Source organism: Pinus tabuliformis, chromosome 5_2 (assembly GCF_031772625.1).
Source record: "Pinus tabuliformis cultivar Carrire ecotype Pingquan chromosome 5_2, CPIR1, whole genome shotgun sequence".
Classification (NCBI taxonomy): Eukaryota; Viridiplantae; Streptophyta; class Pinopsida; order Pinales; family Pinaceae; genus Pinus; species Pinus tabuliformis.
In genome coordinates this window covers 509266014-509286425 of record NC_142306.1, presented here as the reverse complement: position 1 = coordinate 509286425, position 20412 = coordinate 509266014, and positions in this window count along the sequence as shown.

Here is a 20412-nt window from a genome sequence, read left to right as displayed (position 1 = left end):
AATGAAATATGTTTTTCATTAGACACATAAAGGTTGTGGGGGCGTTGGTTAACCCAAAGGGTAACACCACAACTCATAATGACCCTATCGTGTTCTAAAAGTTGTTTTAGCTATGTCTTCCTCTTTAATCCTGATTTGGTGATACCCTGATCACAAATCAATCTTTGAGAATACTGTTGCTCCTTTTACTTGATCAAACAGTTCATTAATACAGGGTAGAGGATACTTATTTTTGATCGTCAATTTTTTCAATTGGCAATAATCCATACACATGTGAAGGGTCCGGTCTTTCTTCTTAACGAATAGCACAGGGGCTCCCTGGGGTGACAGACTGGGGCGATTGTAATTTTTTCCTAACAGCTCCTGTAATTGCATTTTTAACTCTGTCAACTCTGGTGTGCTCATTTTGTAGGGTGCTTGGGACAATGGCGCTACTCCTGGCACCAATTTGATGGTAAAATCTATGTCTCTCTTGGGTGGCAGTCCGGGAATCTCTTCTAGAAACACATCAGCAAATTCTTGTATCACAGGAATGTTTTCCAATGTGGCCATTTTATTTTTTGAGTTGGCATAACCCACTTGGATGGCATAAATCTAACATCCTTTCCTAATGCATTTTTCTAACTAGGAGGTGGTTATTGGCCGAATCTGCACTGGCCACTTAATTCCTTGCATCTCTTACTTTGTTCCAAGCTCATCTTTATAACAAATAGTCTTAGTTTTACAATTAATTATGGACCAGTGTTTTTCTAACCAGTCCATATCAATCAGTACATCATACGAACCAAGGGGAAGCACATTTAAATCTGTCATCATTGGATGTCCTCCTATCTTTAAAGGGCAGTTATTCACCTTACCAAGCACTCATCTCATTGCCCCTGTTGCCAGTTGTACTAGCCAAGGGTCCTTAAATTTAAGAGTTTGCAATTTACAATGCTCCACAACCTTAGGACTAATATAACTTAACGTAGCTCCAGGATCAATTAAAATAGTTACAAAAAGGTCTAAGATCTTACCTTCAAATTCCACCATGGTCGTCTGGTACTCCGCCTGATGATCTTCCAGGTAGCATTAATCTTTGGTAAACTTTGTCCTACATCTCCAACTATAGATGCTTCATAGATCTAGGAAACCTCTTCGGTTCCTTTTCGTTGAGGCAGTTTTTTACGTAATGAGGTCCACCACAACCCCAACATTGCACTGGAGGTCTTGTTGTCCCTTCATTGTCTATTTTTGCAGGATGTTCGTTGGTTCTGGACTCAATGGGGGGATTTAATCATTTAGCAGATTCTTCTGTATAATTCTACTCTTTTTCCCCTTAGCAAATCCTTTGTTTCCACCACCTCGATTTCCTTTAGTATTTCCAGCCATTTTGTTGCCTTTCTTTTCAACCCATTTCTTACCCATAATTTCTCCCTTCTACTTGCTTTGCTAGTAGCAAATCCAAGCATTATGTATGACCTCATCCATCGTCTTTGGGTTGTCAAACTTAATTCTTTCCCTCATGTTCAAAGGTAAACTACTGACGAACCTCTGTATTTTAGCCCTTTCCTCTAGGATATAAGGCACATAACGGAGCAATGAAGTAAAACGAGTAATAAATTCATCCATAGTTTGTTGTCCCGGTCACAGGTCATGGAATTCTCTTTCTTTTTTGTTATAGAAATGTTCAGTCAGGTATCTTTCCTTAAAGTATTTTTGAAATTTTTCCCAAGTTATATTCTGTTCACTTACTCCTCTTACCATCTTGACTTCTTCCCACCATAGGGTGGCTTTTCCCAGTTTTTGGAAAATGGCCAACCATGCCTTGAGGTTGTGATTGTCTTCATATAGTTGGAAGTATTTGTTCATATTAATCAACCATGCCTCGGCTGCTTCCTGTTGTTCTCCCTCAAATTGTGGCGGTTTGATCTTACAGAACTCCCCTTGCAACTCTATTCATTTTTTTTTTGATGTTTGTTGCTCGGACGCATTACCAGATCATTCCTACTCCCTTCCTTCTGACTCTTCTAGTTCTGTGTGGTGATTCTGCTCCTCTAACACCCTTTTTTGCTCAGCGCTAGGATTCAGCGGTTGCTGATTTTGCTTGTTAGATAGGCTCTTTATGATCCTTTCCTGTTGCATGGTTAACCTCACGTTATCCTCCCGCAATCGGGACATTTCATTTTTCAACTCCTGTACTGTCTCTAATATTGCAAGATTCGTATTGTGAGCCTCCTCTCCAAGTTGTACCCATAATTCTGGGTTATTTTCAAGGCTGATTGCACGTCCCTGACTCGCCACAAACTTACATGACACACTGTCTCCTCTTCTCATATTGTCGGTCTTCCGTTTTCCTATACTTAACATAGAAAAGTAACAAAATAAGGGTCAACGCATTAACTATTTTTCCTTAACTACTCAATAGAGATGAACATAAAATGTATACACTTTATCTGTTTTGTTTCCCAGAGGCCATAGTTTTTGACACTTTTCTCTAATGCCACTTGTAATATACCCACCTACATGATATAAACTTACCCCAATAAAAATTTTCTTACATTTTTGTCAAATCCAATTCAACCCCAACGTGCATACTAAATATTACATATTGACCTTACATAGCTGTGAAGTATCAAATACACCATTCTGGAAATATCAAAGAGTTTTGTTTCATGTTGTCAGAAAAATTTTTGGGTAGAAGTTTTGTTTGATGACAGCTTTAATGTTGGTGTTGTCTACTCTTAACATCTGGCTTGAGAATTTATTTACCACTATTTCTGTCATGCGATGGGGTATGGCTAGAGTGCTATGATTTCGCACCCCTCGGGCTTCTCCCTTCATTAATGGTGTGGATGCATCTATGCCCATCTGAGGGTTGTGCTAGCTCGATGTACTCCACCCTTGTTTATCCAGTAGCGTAGAGGCTCCCTATCCATTTTCACAAGGTTTGTTTCAGATCTGTCTTTCTCCCCGGCACCGAATGGTTCAAAACTCCTTCACGCCGAATGAATCCAGATGGTCTATGGATACCACCAAGCTCCAAACTGTAATTGACCTAGTCATTGCAGCAGTGATCTTCTGGTAAGGGTTTATCCAGGAAATTTCTTAAATTCTTCGAATTTTTTCTCTTCTCAGGTTATCATTACATTTTATGTCCAAATCCCTAATAGTTTTTATTGCTTGCCTTTGTTCTATAGTTGAGGGTTCATGTTGCCAGCCTCTAGAAGTCACCGAAGGTTCTAAACGATGCTCCGTAGGTTTTCCAGGTTTTACCCCTTCTGCGCAAGCTATCAGGTAAGTTTCATGTAATTCTTCTCTTGAAGGTTTTCAACTTTTGGATCTATTGAATGTTGCCCACTCTGGTTTGTTCAAAGGAAGGGGGGGTTCTTCGAATTTATCTTTATAAGCCCTCTGGCCTAAGTCTTTATGACTCCTACTTATTTTATTGTATCAGATTGGTGGTGATTTCTATATGCTAGTCAAGCTTTACTCTGCTATTTTCAGGGTTAATTGAATTTTTTTTCCGAATTGTTTCTCAGAACTGAAGCCTCCATTATCCTAGCGCGTTGTCAGTTTTGATATGCCCTCAGGCTTGTTCTTTAATTTGCTGATACACTTTATATTTTTTTCGTTTAAAAGAAAGAACAGTTCTGGCTATAATTCCTGGGTTGAACCCACTGTAGCATACTTCAGTTCATCTATTTGTTGGGCACAATTTTGTATATTTTTATAGTTTCTATTAGGGTCCTTGAGACCAGAGTATATGTTAAGATTTAAAATGTATATCAGAATTTATGAGCGTTGCTTTATGCTATAATGATCTAACCCCTTCAGGGTTCCTTGAGTTATAAAATTCCTATTTTTTACTACATATTTAAATGCTCAGTTTTTTATTCCAAGGAAACACTATTATGTATGTTCTGCTTATTTTATGAGATTCTAGGTACACAATCTCTAGCATGGCTAATGATGGTTTAAGTTTAGTAGTCTTTTGATGAATTTTGGCATTTTCTTTCAAGTCTGACCCTATGGCACTGCTATTCCCTTTTGAGCGTACCACATTCATGATTTCTTTTATGCTTTAATCCGCTCCTCAGATCTCTGGATATGTTCCTTTTCCAACTTTATCAGGAATGCTTTAATTTAGCATGTTTATATAGCTACAAGGTTCATTCTGCTATCAATGTTAATATATCTACATGATTTGCGCTACTGTCATATATTATTATAGCTGCATGCATGTAGAGAAAGAAATAGTTTTGGGTTTGGATTCGTTATGCATGCAGAACTATTTTTCCTCTCTGCATTTTCTTTGAAATATTTCATAGTTGTCTCTTCGTTGTTTGTGCTCCGAGGGTTTGTATCTGCCCTCAAGATTTTTCTATCGTTTTATTTGTGTTTGGCATAACTAAGGAAAGAGCTCTTATACAATCACTCCATTAATTTCTATATGGATTCTTGTATTCTACAAGGACAATCTATTGCTAATCTGAGTTTTCTATATTTCTGAACATTCTGCAAATAGTTTGTGTAATACCCCGAGAAAATGTAAATATTTGGTTTTATTGTGGTAAAAGGTAAACTGCATATGACATTATTTCTGTTTGGAACTTAATTTATTTTATTTTTGTTCTTTCAAAATAGATAATAATTGTTTCTTTTACGTGCTGGAAACTTCTTAAAAAAGGGAAGTTGGGAAAAGAGGTTGGGGAGTAACTGTAACCCTAACTACCTCCCCTAACTGGAGGGTTTCCATAGAAAAGGAAGGGGAGGAGGAAAAAATTTGTGATGTAAGGACAGATAGAAAGAGGAAAAGGAAACAAAAATTAGGCTAAGTCTGCTGATGACCAGATAGCCAAGCACTTGGTGCAATTATATTGCTGAGGACAGTAGTCCTACAAGATAGCAAGGGGGGAGATTCTAGTCCCGAAAGACGAATCTCATGGTAGGGTGGAAAACAAAAGTGAAGGACAGAGTAAGGCCCAGTTGTTGGGCTTCGTGAATCACAGTGGTTTAGGGAACTGAGCTGAACAGTTGGTTGAAAAGAAATATCGACATCACAAAGAGGTACTGTAGTACTAACTGCTGTGTATGATTAAACTTTGTTTTATTCATGGAAATAATATAAGAAAAGTAAATGTAGTTGAAAACCTCTGATATTTCACACACAAGTATTTCATTTACAAATATTTCAATGGTAAATATTTCATTCACGAAAGTACCATTCACAAAATAATCAACTAGAACCTATATAACATGTCAAAATTCCATGGCAAAGGTTATGTGGAAAACTTTCTTCCTCAAGAGGCAACCGAGGGAAACCCAGGGGAAGTTGGATAGGAGATTGCATGGAACTGTGCAAGTAAAAACCTGTTAAGGAGAATGTTGCCAGGCAGACCTTTTGAACTTCACTGGAAGAGGCCTCATGGAAATCAAATACTTAAAAATAAATTATATGTAAAAATTAGCCATTCAAATGTACATATATAAAACAGTAAAAGCATAGTATGACCAAAATGAAATAGTACCGAGACAAAAATTATCAACAAAGGGCGTAGAACTGAATTTGAGTCACCATTAAAAGAAAACAAATGGAAAATACAATATTCACACATTTCGACAAGAAGTAGAAACTGAACCATTCCATTATAATTTCCAATTGAATGTAGAGAGGAACGATAGTTCTTTAACAGTGGATCAAGAGCTCTAAGTGTTATGCAACGCATATTAAAAACAGAGTGAATAAGCTTTAACCACAGCATTATGAACAGACTCGTTCAGGTTTCCCTGAGGTGAGCTCCTGTGTAAATCTTGTTCACAAATAACCCAATCAATAAGCCGTGGGATAAACCTCAACATCTGCTTTTAAAAGAAGTTATTACATAAATTAACAGTGCAATTGCTATTCCAACCTCAGGGCTAGCTGGACCCCAAAACTCTCTACCCAAGCAAGGGTATAAGACTTGAATCCTACAGCTCTCAGCTGTGTGCCAAAACCAGTGGAAGTCGACCGACTTAGAGTCATAATAACTGAAGAATTTAAACTCAAATCATTGAAAGCTAACCACGGCAATCCCTTACCCGGAAAGTCTGGAGCAATGGAAACTGGCCGAATGTTTTCTTCGCAGCCATGTCTGAGTGTCTCTGAACCCCGAAGGGAAACCCTGCAACCAGAGAACACTATATTAGCATTCTCTAGTCAGGCGTTGAGGGAAATGTTTAAACAATAATAATGGAGTTTCAGGGGGGAAAAGTAATAAATTTGTAACAGAAATCCCTTACCCGGGGTCTGAGCGGTGATATGAACACCATACTCCTGCATCTGGAGGTTCCCAAATACTCATCCAAGGCCTGGATTAACAGGCAGAGTAAACCGATGAAGAAACAAGGTGGAGAAGTGGAACCAACACCGAAAGGTGAAAATGAAAACACAACTAAGTAACTGGGAATGGATAGACCAACCTCGGGAGAGCTGAGCCATTGGATCATCAACCCATCTTTCCTCTGTCAATATGGCGAAAAGCTCAATGTGAGGAAAAGTAGAAAGGGAGACCTGCTCGTGCCACGTAGGGGCAGAGCAGTAAAACCACCCCATCATCATAAAAACCAAATATTAAACTCTTTGTACAGTGCATCGGTCTCATATCAAAAGAAATAGCCAGGTGTAAAATAAAGCCACCTATTATACAAATATGGAAACAAGTGCCGAGTCTCCCAAGGCGAGGAGAGTTATGAAAGGTGGTTCTAGGGTCCTAGGCCTTAACATCATCGTGAGCACATAACCCGTTGCTAGAAAATCCATGAATAACTGGAGTAGTGCAATCAGTCAAATGGTTGACCGACGAGATAGTACCATAGTAATGTTTAAAATTAAAAAAATTTACTGTTGAATCTTTATTTTCTTACAAACGCGTAGTAAGTGTAAAGAGATATGACATTATGGATAGTTTTTCTACAGACTTCTCTTGCGGTTATGACCGACGACATAGTACCATAGTAATGTTTAAAATTAAAAAAAAATAATTACTGTCGAATCTTTATTTTCTTACTAACTCGTAGTAAGTGTAAGGAGATATGACATTATGGATAGTTTTTCTATAGAATTCTCTTGTAGTTATTTCCAGTTCATAAATAAGAAGAAAACTCTTACACAAACTACCAGTTCATACTTTATAAAGATATACAGAAGAGGACTCCCATCTCTCCTCTGGAGTTCCTCTACTATTCACTGTAGAGAAAGCCTTCCACTCCTCTTTTAACAAAATTAGATACATGATAAATTTCACACAACAGTTTTCCCTCACAGGTTTCTTTACGTACCCAGTTCTCTGGCTGGTGAAGACCTTCTTGAAGGTTCACCTGAACCTGGGACTTCTGCTGCCTCTCAACTGTCCAGCCATGAGATTTGTCTTTCGGGACCAAAATCTCTCCCCTTGCTTACCTGCTAGACACTAGTCTTCCGCAAGTTACTTGCCCAATGTGCAGGGCTATCTGATCATCACCAGACTTAGCCTACTTTCTCTTTTTTTTTGCATGTCCCTACAGCGCAGATTTTTCCTCCACTCCCCTCCTTTTGTCTGGAAACTCTTCGAATTAGGGGAGGTAGTTAGGGTTGCACCCACAACAACTTTCCTTTCCCAAGAGAAAAACTTTTCCTTGAGAAGTTACCAATTTTTTTTTAAAGAAACATTTCTTATCTCTCATAATAAAACAAATGTTATTAAATTTCAAACAAATAATAATATCAGCTTCAATTTATATTTACCACAGTAAACCAAATATTTACATTATTTTCCTACGACATTACATAAAGTACGTTTCATTTTTACTATTTTCAATTTAGGAGGAGTTTTCATAATAAACAAAGAAATTAATAATAGAAATTAGAAAGAAAAAAAATTGTTATTAGAAATGAGTTATGTATATTTAAAGTTTTTAACGTGATCAATTTTTTATAAAGAGGAAAATGGTTTACATGTCTAGGTGTTTGATAAATATATATTTAAGATAAGTCTGTAATGGTTATATATATCTGAAATATTTCTAATTTTTTTTCCATAAAAAATATAATTTTGGTGTGGGTTGTCAACCTAAAAACATCTTTTTCATGTCTTGTAATTCAATATTTTAATAGTTTATGCAATATATGAATTCGTATATTGGTTAGTTTATATCTTGTTCATTTAAATAAAAGTTAATACAATTAATGTAAGCAAATTGTTAGACTGAAAAAGATTTTCTTTATAACAACTTTGTGTTATTATTCATTTCACCTAATATGGAATAATATTTCATTAAAACATTGAAAATATGATATTACCATGTATATTTTAAATTTTGATTTTTTTTTTTTTTTTAATTTCGATTTTATATATTTCATTAAAACTTCAAAATATACAATTTTTTTTTTAATTTGAAATGTTTATTAATAAAAATATATATACAATACACACAACAAAATAGTATAAAGTAAGTTTCATTTTTACTATTTTCAATGTAAGAGGAGTTTTAATAATAAACAAAGAAATTAGTAATACAAATTAGAAAGAAAAAAATTTATATTAGAAATTAGTTATGTATATTTAAAGTTTTTAATGAGATTACTTTTTTTGAGTTATAAAGAGGAAACTGGTACGGTTTACATGTCCGGTTGTTTGTTAAATATATATTTAAGATGGTCTATAATGGTCATATATATCTTAAATAATTCTTTTTTTTTTCATAAATGGTATAATTTTGGTGCGGGTTGTCAACATAAGAACATTTTATCAAAATTTCCTTAGATTCTAACTAAAACTTCTTTGCAGTGTCATCTACAACTCATTACAATTATTTTTTACTTACAATTTTTCTTTAACGACATTTGGAAATATAATTTGGAATAATGTTGAGTTATTTTATTATTTAAAATATTTTTTTAAATAAATAAATTCAAAATTCGTAAAAATCTGATAAGATACTTAAATTTTATAAATTAAACAACTCACCATCCTTAAATATTTCTATTAATTTTAGAAAAAATTAATTAGAAAATATGCAAAATAAAAAATCATTTAATTTATTAATATGATTATAAATTTAATTAATAATTTTTATATATATTTAATTATGAAATATTTCATTAAATTTATAAAATTAAAAATATTATTAAAATATAATTTTCTTTTATTTAATTTAAATTAAATTAAATAAAGTTAATGAAATTAAAATATGATTAATAAATTTTAAAACTCTAAAATATATTGACTTAGTATACCTTCATAAATAATGTGCATTTATAAATAAAATATTATTTTGAAAATGGGAAAGAACTATTATTTTGAAAATGGAAGAGAAGGGAAATCGATGTTGCTATTGGAATGGAATTTCATAGTAAATTAATATGTTAAATATCTAAGGGAATAAAGCAATAAGTTAAAAGTAATTTTATTTCATAGTTTAGTATGAGGGTAACGTGTAATTTCATGTCTCTTTTAAAATAAAAATAAATTATTTTTTAAATTGAAAATTAATTTTGACATATATATATTATAGAAGGTATTCCCACTCTAACTATGGTTGCTTTAATGGTTGTTGATATTACGGCACAATGGAAAGGAGATATGGTGAGCACATTTGACTCAACTCTAATTATAAATAAAATATTTCCATGTTCATAGAAAATAATACAATTTTATATCAACATTTAAAGTTCTTTAATATCCATGTTAAATAATTTATTAATAAGCATATATATCAACTGCAATAAAATACTTTAATGAGCAAAGAGAAATTGAAAGTGAAAATATTGGAGGTAATATTCAAATGTGTTTGAAAATATAAATAGAACAAAAAGATTTAATATAGACAATGCAATCCATAAATAAAATATCTCAATTTTCATGTTCACTAAATTATTTCAATTGAGAGAACGAATGTCATCTTAACTATCATCTATCAAGTTGGGACTTGCTAAATCTAGAGTTGAAATATATCTATACTAATAAAATATTAAATTATTCTAAACTAAATTAAGGAAATAATTATCTAATAAAAAAGCATAATTGCTTACATTAAATTCTTATAATTAAACTAAGTTAAATATAGCTAATTATACTATTTTAATTAATTAATTTATCTAAAAAATAAAAAAACATAATTATTATATATATATATATATATATATATATATAATTATTACTATAACTATTATTACCTTGCAATACACTATAACAATTCCAAAAACTCTATTCCAAAATAAATATATATCCATACTTTTATTAAAATAATAAATAACTTTTATCTTCATTTAATTTTTATATACTATTTTAAATCCTATTTTTTCAAATAAATTTATGACCTTGCAAAACAAAAACACGTATCAATCTAATGACGCAAACTCTAAAATGCGCATTTTCTTTCTAAATACAACTTCTTTAAAATCGATTTAATGAAGCTGGTTCATCATTGGGCGCAACCCTTATGCTTGGTCCCATTAAATTAAATCATATTGATGAACTTTTGGATTTTCAGCATAGAAGTAACCGAAAAATGGTTTCGTAAACCGTTGTATTTATATTCTCTCGCTAAAGTAACCTGAAAACGGTTTGAGGTATAAGAATAACGCAAGCGTTGTACCTATTAATATGAATCAGAACTATATTATGTCGCAAATATTGCCATTGAGAAATCAACAATGTGGTTTGAAAAAAAAAAAAATTTAGAAAAGATTACTAAAAATAACTGAATAATTAATATTTGTGGAGTTATAATTTTATTAATTTTTGAGCAGTATAAAATATATTTATAATATTCAAACCAAACATAATCTAAAAACCATGATTTATATATATATATATATATATATATATTAAAATAAAGAAATAAAAAGTACAAAATGATAGTAAAACAATCTAATACAAGAACAAACCAACTAAACATAATTCAAGAAAAACAATTAATGGAGAAGGAGAAAAAAAATAGCTAAAAACACAAACAAAAAGATTAAACAATTAATCCATTTGAGTGTTTCTCCTATGTTATTGAATTTTATATTTAGTTATATCTAATAGTTAACATCTATTTTCTCTTGAATTGAATTAATAGAACTATAACTCCAACGACCACCAAATTTATAAATACAAAGCAAACATCTACTAGGTCAAAAACTACCCATTTCACCGAATCGCAATATCACAACCGCTGCGTGATTGAAATAAAAAAACATCTTCTGCAAGCCTTTCTGAACGGAAGAAATTAAACTACAACGGACAAATTCCCCTACAATCATTTAATTCAATACTGAAGGCTTACAGAAAAATATCAATCCGTATCAGCGCTTTAGTGCTTCCGGTCCTTTCTACCAATCATTCGTTTTACTCTGAGAATTCAAAATTTGAAAAAAGAAACCACAAACATGCAACGTTGGTACTCTGCAGAATAACTAAATATTCATACGCTCCATATCATTATTATGATGATTCCATTACCGTGATCTCCCTCCTTATGACCCTTTTCTCCAGCTGTTTCTCCTGTTTTAAGAGGAATCAGATTCGAGGCCCCGGTTTCTGATTTACTATTTTCAATGTAAGAGGAGTTTTAATAATAAACAAAGAAATTAGTAATACAAATTAGAAAGAAAAAAAATTGATATTAGAAATTAGTTATGTATATTTAAAGTTTTTAATGGGATTAAATTTTTTTGAGTTATAAAGAGTAAAACTGTTTACATGTTTGGTTGTTTGATAAATATATATTAAGATGGGTCTATAATAGCCATATATATCTGAAATAATTCTAATTTCTTTTCATAAATGGTATAATTTTGGTGTGGGTTGTCAACATAAGAACATCTTATCAAAATTTCCCCCGATTCTAACTAAAACTTCTTTGCAGTGTCATCTACAACTCATTACAATTATTTTTTACTTACAATTTTTCTTTAACGACATTCCAATATGTAATTTGGAATAATGTTGAGTTTTTTTTTTATTTAAAATACTTTTTTTTTAAATAAATAAATTCAAAATTCTTAAAAATCTTATAACATACTTAAATTCTATAAATTAAACAACTTACCATTTTTAAATATTTCTATTAATTTTGCCAAAATTAACTAGAAAATATGCAAAATAAAAAATCGTTTATTTTATTAATAAGACTACAAATTTAATTAATAAATTATATATATATTTAATTATGAAATATTTAATTAAATTTATAAAATTAAAATTATTATTAAAATATAATTTCCTTTTATTTAATTGAAACTAAATTAAAAAATTAATTAAATTAAAATATGATTAATCAATTTTAAAACTCAATAATATATTGACATAGTATACCTTTATAAATAATGTGCATTTATAAATAAAATATTATTTTGAAAATGGGAAAGAACTATTATTTTGAAAATGGAAAAGAAGGGAAATCGATGTTTCTATTGGAATGGAATTTCATGGTACATTAAATATTTTAAATATCTAAGGGAATAAAGCAATAAGTTATAAGCAATTTTATTTTATAGTTTAGTATGAGGGTAATGTGTAATTTCATGTCTCTTTTAAAATAAAAATAAAATATTTTTTCAATTGAAAATTAATTTTGACATATAAAAGCTTTTTCTTTAGCTAAATCTATCTCCACCGGTCATTCGAAAAGTTTTTATTGCATAGTCAATGATGATTCCTCTGGATCATCCGAATCAAAATTGACAGCAATTGATTTGGATGACCCGTAGCACAACACGAGCCAATATACGACACCACCCTCCAGGACCCTGGAGAACAGTGATCCAAAATCATTTTATTCGGGTACTCCCAAGGGTGGTCGTACGAAAAGGACACGGTCATTAATTAGTTCATTAATTAGTTCCACTACAGTACTTTCCTTCAGCCAATCTGGATAAATGATGAATTTATAAACCATTCTTCTATCCATTCTGCCTTCCCACTAGAAAGGGATTAGAGTTAATCCTTTTTTTTTTTAAGGATCCCGAATGAACTTCAGCATTACCATTATGCTACCGAAAATGTAGCATAATCTTATCAACATCCCAATCCATCCATTCCGATCCAAAACTAGGATTAATTTATTATTATTTATAAATAAAGAGAACCTATGGAATCACGCATGGGGATGATATTATTTCATTATGGAATTGCTCGTGCATTTCGTAATAGATGCGCGTTATTGCTTTATGGCGAATAATTACTATAGTTTCAGATATCTTGATTCATTCTTCTTCTGTTTCTGCTCCTCCCAATGATTCATCCCCCTATTGGGTCCCATTTTTTCCCTCCTTTATGGTTGGATAAAAAGAAGTGCTCAATCCTTTAGGAGAACTAAAAGTAATCATCTTTCTTCGTATCTCTACCATTTATAATGCGTAATGCCCAAACCATTGTGACAAAGATACATTTCCACTCTAACTATGGTTGCTTTAATGGTTGTTGATATTACGGCACAATGGAAAGGAGATATGGTGAGCACATTTGACTCAACTCTAATTATAAATAAAATATTTCCATGTTCACAGAAAATAATACAATTTTATATCAACATTTAAAATTCTTTAATATCCATGTTAAATAATTTAGTTAATAAGCACATATATCAACTGCAATAAAATATTTCAATGAGCAAAGAGAAATTGAAAGTGAAAAGATTGGAAGTAATATTCAAATGTGTTTGAAAATATAAATAGAACGAAAGGATTTAATATGGACAATGTAATCCACTAAATAAAATATCTCAATTTTCATGTTAACTAAATTATTTCAATTGAGAGAAAGAATGTCACCTTAACTATCATCTATCAGCTTGAGTGGGCCTAATGGTTAAGAGCATGTGTTTCCTCCTAAGAGGTCACAGGTTCAAAACCAAAGGGGGGTAGAGTATGTATGCCTTCGTAGACTTAGCAGTCAAATCGCTGCGCGGAGGTGGGTCCCTTGTCCCACAAACAAGGGGTCTCATACACCAATTTGGTGTCTGGCTTGGCTGTGACCTTAAAAATGGATATTATTATTATTATTATTATCAAGTTGGCGGAGGTGGGTCCCTTGTCCCACAAACAAGGGGTCTCATACACCAATTTGGTGTCTGGCTTGGCTGTGACCTTAAAAATGGATATTATTATTATTATTATTATCAAGTTGGGACTTGCTAAATCTGGAGTTGAAATATATCTATACTAATAAAATATTAAATTATTTTAAACTAAATTAAGAAACTAATTATATAATAAAAAGGCATAATTGCTTAAATTAAATTCTTATAATTAGACTAAATTAAATATAGCTAATTATACTATTTTAATTAATTAATTCATCTAAAAAAAAAAAGAAAACATAATTATTTTTCATATATATATATATATATATATATATATATATATATATATATATATATCTTCTATAACTATTATTACCTTGCAATACACTATAACAATTCTAAAAACTTTATTCCAAAATAAATATATATCCACATTTTTATTAAAATAATGAATAACTTTTGTCCACATGGGGTAGCTCAAGTGGCAATGGTCGTGGAAATGAAGTCTCACAGAACCGGAGATCTTGGCTTCGATTCTTGTGCTACCCTCCCCCGAAATGGGGTGTATAATGGACATGTAAAAACTCCAAAATGAGAAGGTCCTACCTAAGCTTACAAAAAAAATGATGAATAACTTTTATTGTTGTTTAATTTTTATATAATATTTTAAATCCAATTTATTCAAATAAATTTATGACCTTGCCAACAAAAACACGTGTCAATCTAGTGACGCAAACTCTAAAATGCGCATTTTCTTTCTAAATACAACTTTAAAAATCGATTTAATGAAACTGGTGCATCATTGGGCGCAACCCTTATCCTTGGCCCCATTAAATTAAATCATATTGATGAACTTTTGGATTTTCAGCAGAGAAGTAACCGAAAAATGGTTTCGTAAACCGTTGTATTTATATTCTCTCGCTAAAGTAACCTGAAAATGGTTTGAGGTATAAGAACAACGTAAGCGTTGTACCTATTAATATGAATCAGAACCATATTATGTCGCAAATATTGCCATTCAGAAATCAACAATGTGGTTTGGAAAAATAAAAATTTAGAAAATATTACTAAAAATAACTGAATAATTTATTAGTTTTTGAGCGGTATAAAATATGTAAAAAAATCTAATACAAGAACAAACCAACCAAACATAATTCAAGAAAAACAATTAATGGAGAAGAAGAGAAAAATAGCTAAAAACACAAACAAAAAGATCAAACAATTAATTATTTCAGTGTTTCTCCTATCTTATTGAATTTTATATTTAGTTAAATCTAATAGTTAATTTGAATTTTATATTTAGTTAAATCTAATAAATAATCTCTATTTTATTGTGAATTGAATTAATTGAATTAATAAAACTATAACTCCACAAATATTGATGACCACCAAAAACATAAATACAAAGCAAACATCTACTAGGTCAAAAACTACCCATTTCACCGAATCGTAATATCACAACCGCTGCGTGATTGAAATAAAAAAACATCTTCTGCAAACCTTTCTGAACGGAAGAAATTAAACTACAACGGACAAATTCCCCTACAATCATTTAATTCAATACTGAAGGCTTACAGAAAAATATCAATCCGTATCAGCCCTTTAGTGCTTCCGGTCCTTTCTACCAATCATTCATTTTACTCTGAGAATTCAAAATTTGAAAAAAGAAACCACAAACATGCAACGTGGGTACTCTGCAGAATAACTATATATTCATACTCTCCATATCATTATTATGATGGTTCCATTACCGTGATCTCCCTCTTTATGACCCTTTTCTCCAGCTGTTACTCCTGTTTTAAGAGGAATCAGATTCGAGGCCCCGGCTTCTGATTTAATAGTCCACAGATTCGACTCGATCGGTTGCTTTCTTTATTTATCTCGGGAATTGGGTTGCGTGCAGAACAGCCATGGAGGGCTCAACTAATCTCGTGAACTTCCCTCGCTGTTCCTTCAATTGATTCATTGTCTCTCTCCCGTTGTTGGATTTAGCGATCGATATCGTGCCGATGCTGACTTAATGGTCGACCGTTGTATTCTACAGCTGGTGACTGAGACATAGGTTGTGAGATTCGCAGAGTGGGGTCAAAAAAATTGAAATTAGGGACATGGTGGATAAAAGGAACAGAAATCGGGGAACCAGAAATCTGTCCAAGTACATGGATGTAAAGTTAAGATGCTTCCTCACATCAACTGAGACATCAACTGAGATGACTACGAGCGTACTTTTATGTTTATAAATGAATAGCATCATCCCAATTTGGGCAGATACAAATGGATCCCAATATAAAATTGCTAACTTTGATCCACGTTTATTGACAAAAGGCTTTCATGGCGAGAACATCCTAAACAAGATACGAGTAGGAAAAAAGACCCTCCCAAGACTTCTTTTTTATTTGGAGTCCTTCCCACCTGAATTTTCAAGTTTAATGGATTTTCCATTAGTTTCCGATTTATGTTTCTATTCTCCAATTTAATAACTCTACTTAAAGTTTCTTAGCTATCTACTTTGAAATTAATTAGTAAAAGGTTATGGTATCTTTAAAATCATAATTTTACCTTAAAACTCCGGCGGGTTTGAGTCAAATTCTCTCTCCTAATAATGGTTTTAGTCCTAATAGTATAATAATTATTTAAATAAAAATATAAATATAAATCTAAAGTTCAATTCCTTGAACTTTGATATAATTTCAAAGCTACTAAAAATATACATATACCTATAAGTATAGTATAATCATAATAAAATCTGAAAAATCAAAACCTAGAATTATTTTGAGTAAGTTATTCTCCTCGAGTATATTATCCACCTTGAAAACTCATACCATTACCCTATAAATGTTCATTATATTAAATAAGCGAGCATCACAATTCATTTTTAATATCTTTATTCCTAATCTTAAATAATGATAATATTGAAAAATATTATTCTAAAGAAAAATTAGTTTTTTTCTAACTTTACAATAAAAATTGTAATTTGATAATTCTTTAAAAAGTTACTAAATCACATTTTTCGCTGGCTTTCATTTGAAACATTCCCCACCTTCATGAAAAAGTATAAATATAGAATCTCGAATCTCTCTTTCTGGGCCACATTAAATTTAATACGTCAATGAAAAAGCCTTAAATTATCCACTCAAGAAATTTATATCCTTTCCTTCCTAAAGATATGACTTTACTTTCTATAAATAGAATAAATATATTGATAAAAATTGCTAAGTAGTAAGCTTTGATCCAAGATAAGAAAGGCTTTAGAGGAGCATTTCTCCCATCCATTAATATGATAAAGTTTAAATTTATAATTTACAATGATTTTTTAATTTTGAATTTTAAATTATTTTTCATCTTTTATAATTCAATATTTGATATTTTAGCATTTTGTTTACTTATAATTTATCTTTTTATATGAGTTAGATTTTATCTTATTCGTTTAAAATGTAACCAAATAGTTGCATTGAAAAACACCTTTTTATTTTTATAAAACTTTTTGGTTATTATTCATTTCACATAATATAAAATAATATTCGACTACTTTTAATTATAATTTAATATATATAAAATATGATATTATATTGTAAATTTTAATTTTTTTTCATTTGTAATTAGGAAATTTTATCAATAAAAATATATAGTCAATAGAGACAACAAGATTGTATTTGAAAAAATTGTAACTATGATTTGATTATGACTTATTTTGAATAAAAAAGGAGTTTTAATAATAATAAAAATAAATCAATTATGTATATTAATTTTTTTATAAAAGGTGACTAATTTTTAGTTACAAACATATCTATAAGACATTTTTAGAAAAAAATTGTTTCCATAAATGGTACAACTTGGTGTGGGTTGTCAATATAAAGGCATCTTATCTAAATTTCACTACATTATAACCAAAACTTCCAAGGTTTGGAGTGGCATCTAGAACCCAATACAATTTAGACACTAATTTAAGTATTTGTTTATTATATATTTTATTTCTAACTACAATTTCATTAAGTCTTGGGATGCATCACTGCTCTTGTCATGCTTAATGTATTTATCCAAAGGCATAGGGGCAACATTGTTATTATGAAATTGAACTTAGTGGTTGTTGTAGCTATCAATTATAATCGTGGGAGCCCATTGCTTATTGAGAAGGTTGTGTTACCCTCTTCAATTGGTAGCCTCATTGTTTATTAATTCACATTGTTGGTCACACCACCTAATGGGAGACTCTCATTCTGCCTATGTTAGCAACCCACCCCACATACTTAGTTTTGACCAAGTTTTGTCCTAACGGGTTCCACATTCTACCAAATTTTTATGTGTTACCCAGCATGTCGATTGGCATGACACTTGGGTTTAATACTAACCACTTGGTACTCTATTCATCGGACTGGTCATGCTGAGGATTGTAAGATTTAGAATTGATGACAATCGTCATTCTATCTTGACCTAGATTTTATGATGGATTTAGCCACTATTTTATTTTTCTTTAACATCATCCAACTAATATTGATCCTTCTTCTTTAAACACTACTATCTACATAATAAAATTTGGAGCCTACACAACAAAATATGATATACAATATGCATCTACGACTACCATGAAAATCTCTCAATCAATCCAGTCATCAACTACAACGAAAAGAAAAATGATACATATCATATATTATGATGAAATTCACCCTCTACATCTTCTCACGAAATATGGTCTTTGGTTCCTACATCCAACACTCTAATATATTTCTTGAAATTTGAGTGAGAAACTACAAATATATCATTTCTCTCTCAATTCTCTCTCAATGACATGCTATCACACTCTCAAAAGAACTAAGAAAATAACCTCATAACATTATTTGATTTATAATTTTCTGAGATGATTAAATCAATAAATTCTACTGGTGATGGAACATTTAGAAACTATCTTCATACACTAGATTTGATCTGGATTCAACTCCTTGAATTGATATTGCACTAACTTCACTTAATGAGATATACAATCCACATTAGCCATCTTCTAGAAGTTAGTTAACCTTTTCCTAACCTTTTGATCAAGAGACTCAAATAAGACAATTGGAAAAAATAATAAAATACCTGAGATGGACGAGGAATGCATAGAATTTCTAGTTTATGCCACACCAACAGCGACAATACATGTAGATCTCAATTGAAAAACTTACATTTGTATGCTTGACATCAACAGATCTTGCGTGAAGGTGTTTAGCCACACTGAGGTCTCTATCTCTCAACGACTAGGGCATAGCATAAGAGAGAACAAGGAATCGTCTACCGAAAACTTCATCTAGCTACTTATGCACCTTATCCAGCATCTGTATGACTTTTCCAATCCATCAAAGGTCTTAGAAAAAATTGTGCAACCTCCTGTTGAGCTCATACAATACATAGAATTCATGAGTGTAGGCAAAAACTCATGAATGTATGAACTGCATCAAGTGGCTTCAACCATGCAGCTTAGCTTCAAAAGTGAGCTCAATACATCATGACAGCCTCTACAACACCTCTGTAACATCGAGACAGAAAATAAACATGGAAATACCTCCAAACATGTTCAATCTCCCTATGCAAGTATCAGGTCACATCCATCTAGTAGGTTATCTTTAGGAGTGAACATGAGGCAACATGGAAACTATCTGCAATCAATTTAACACTGTGAAAACCTTCTGCAACATCATGAAATACATGATGAATGCACCAATACAATCATATGAATCATAATATCCATTATGTGACATCAATGGAAACACCAACATGCCAACATTGGTTATTTGCATCTTTGATTGTTAAACTCTTATTTGGGATGTTGGCCCTCTTGAGGTTCATAGAAGCAATAGTGGGATTTTTTTCTAAGAAGCCCTAGTCACATCGTTCCTTCACTGCATATTTTATCCCACCTTTGTCATTGTTAAGTTCTAGTGTGAATAAGATGCATGTCTTGAACGAATAATGGTCTAGCTAGATTTCTACTCATTTTTTTATTCCTTAGTGTTCGATGTTTCATATCTTATTCTCAGGGTTGTATCTGCCCCTTAATGGGTATGCCCCAAGATGCACTTTTTATTACAAGATTTTTTGTGTTAGACTAGTTTGGCTCTTGTGGGTGACATCATTGTTTTGATGATTTTTTTTAGTTCTATCCCACTTATACCTATTCTCTAACATTTAAGAGGCCATATTCTATAATAATAAATTATCCAAAGCTAAGCTTTGGTTTGTATTCCCTTCTTATAATTTTATCATTAGTCTCTTTATTTTAATTTAATTCCTTACAATTTTCAACATGCATAGGGGACTATCTAGTCATTCTTCTCTACAATGCAGAGACAACGGATTTTGGTCCTAACCTAGATGGGAAAGTAGGGACAATTAGACCTTACCACTTTTCAATTAAATCCTTTCCTT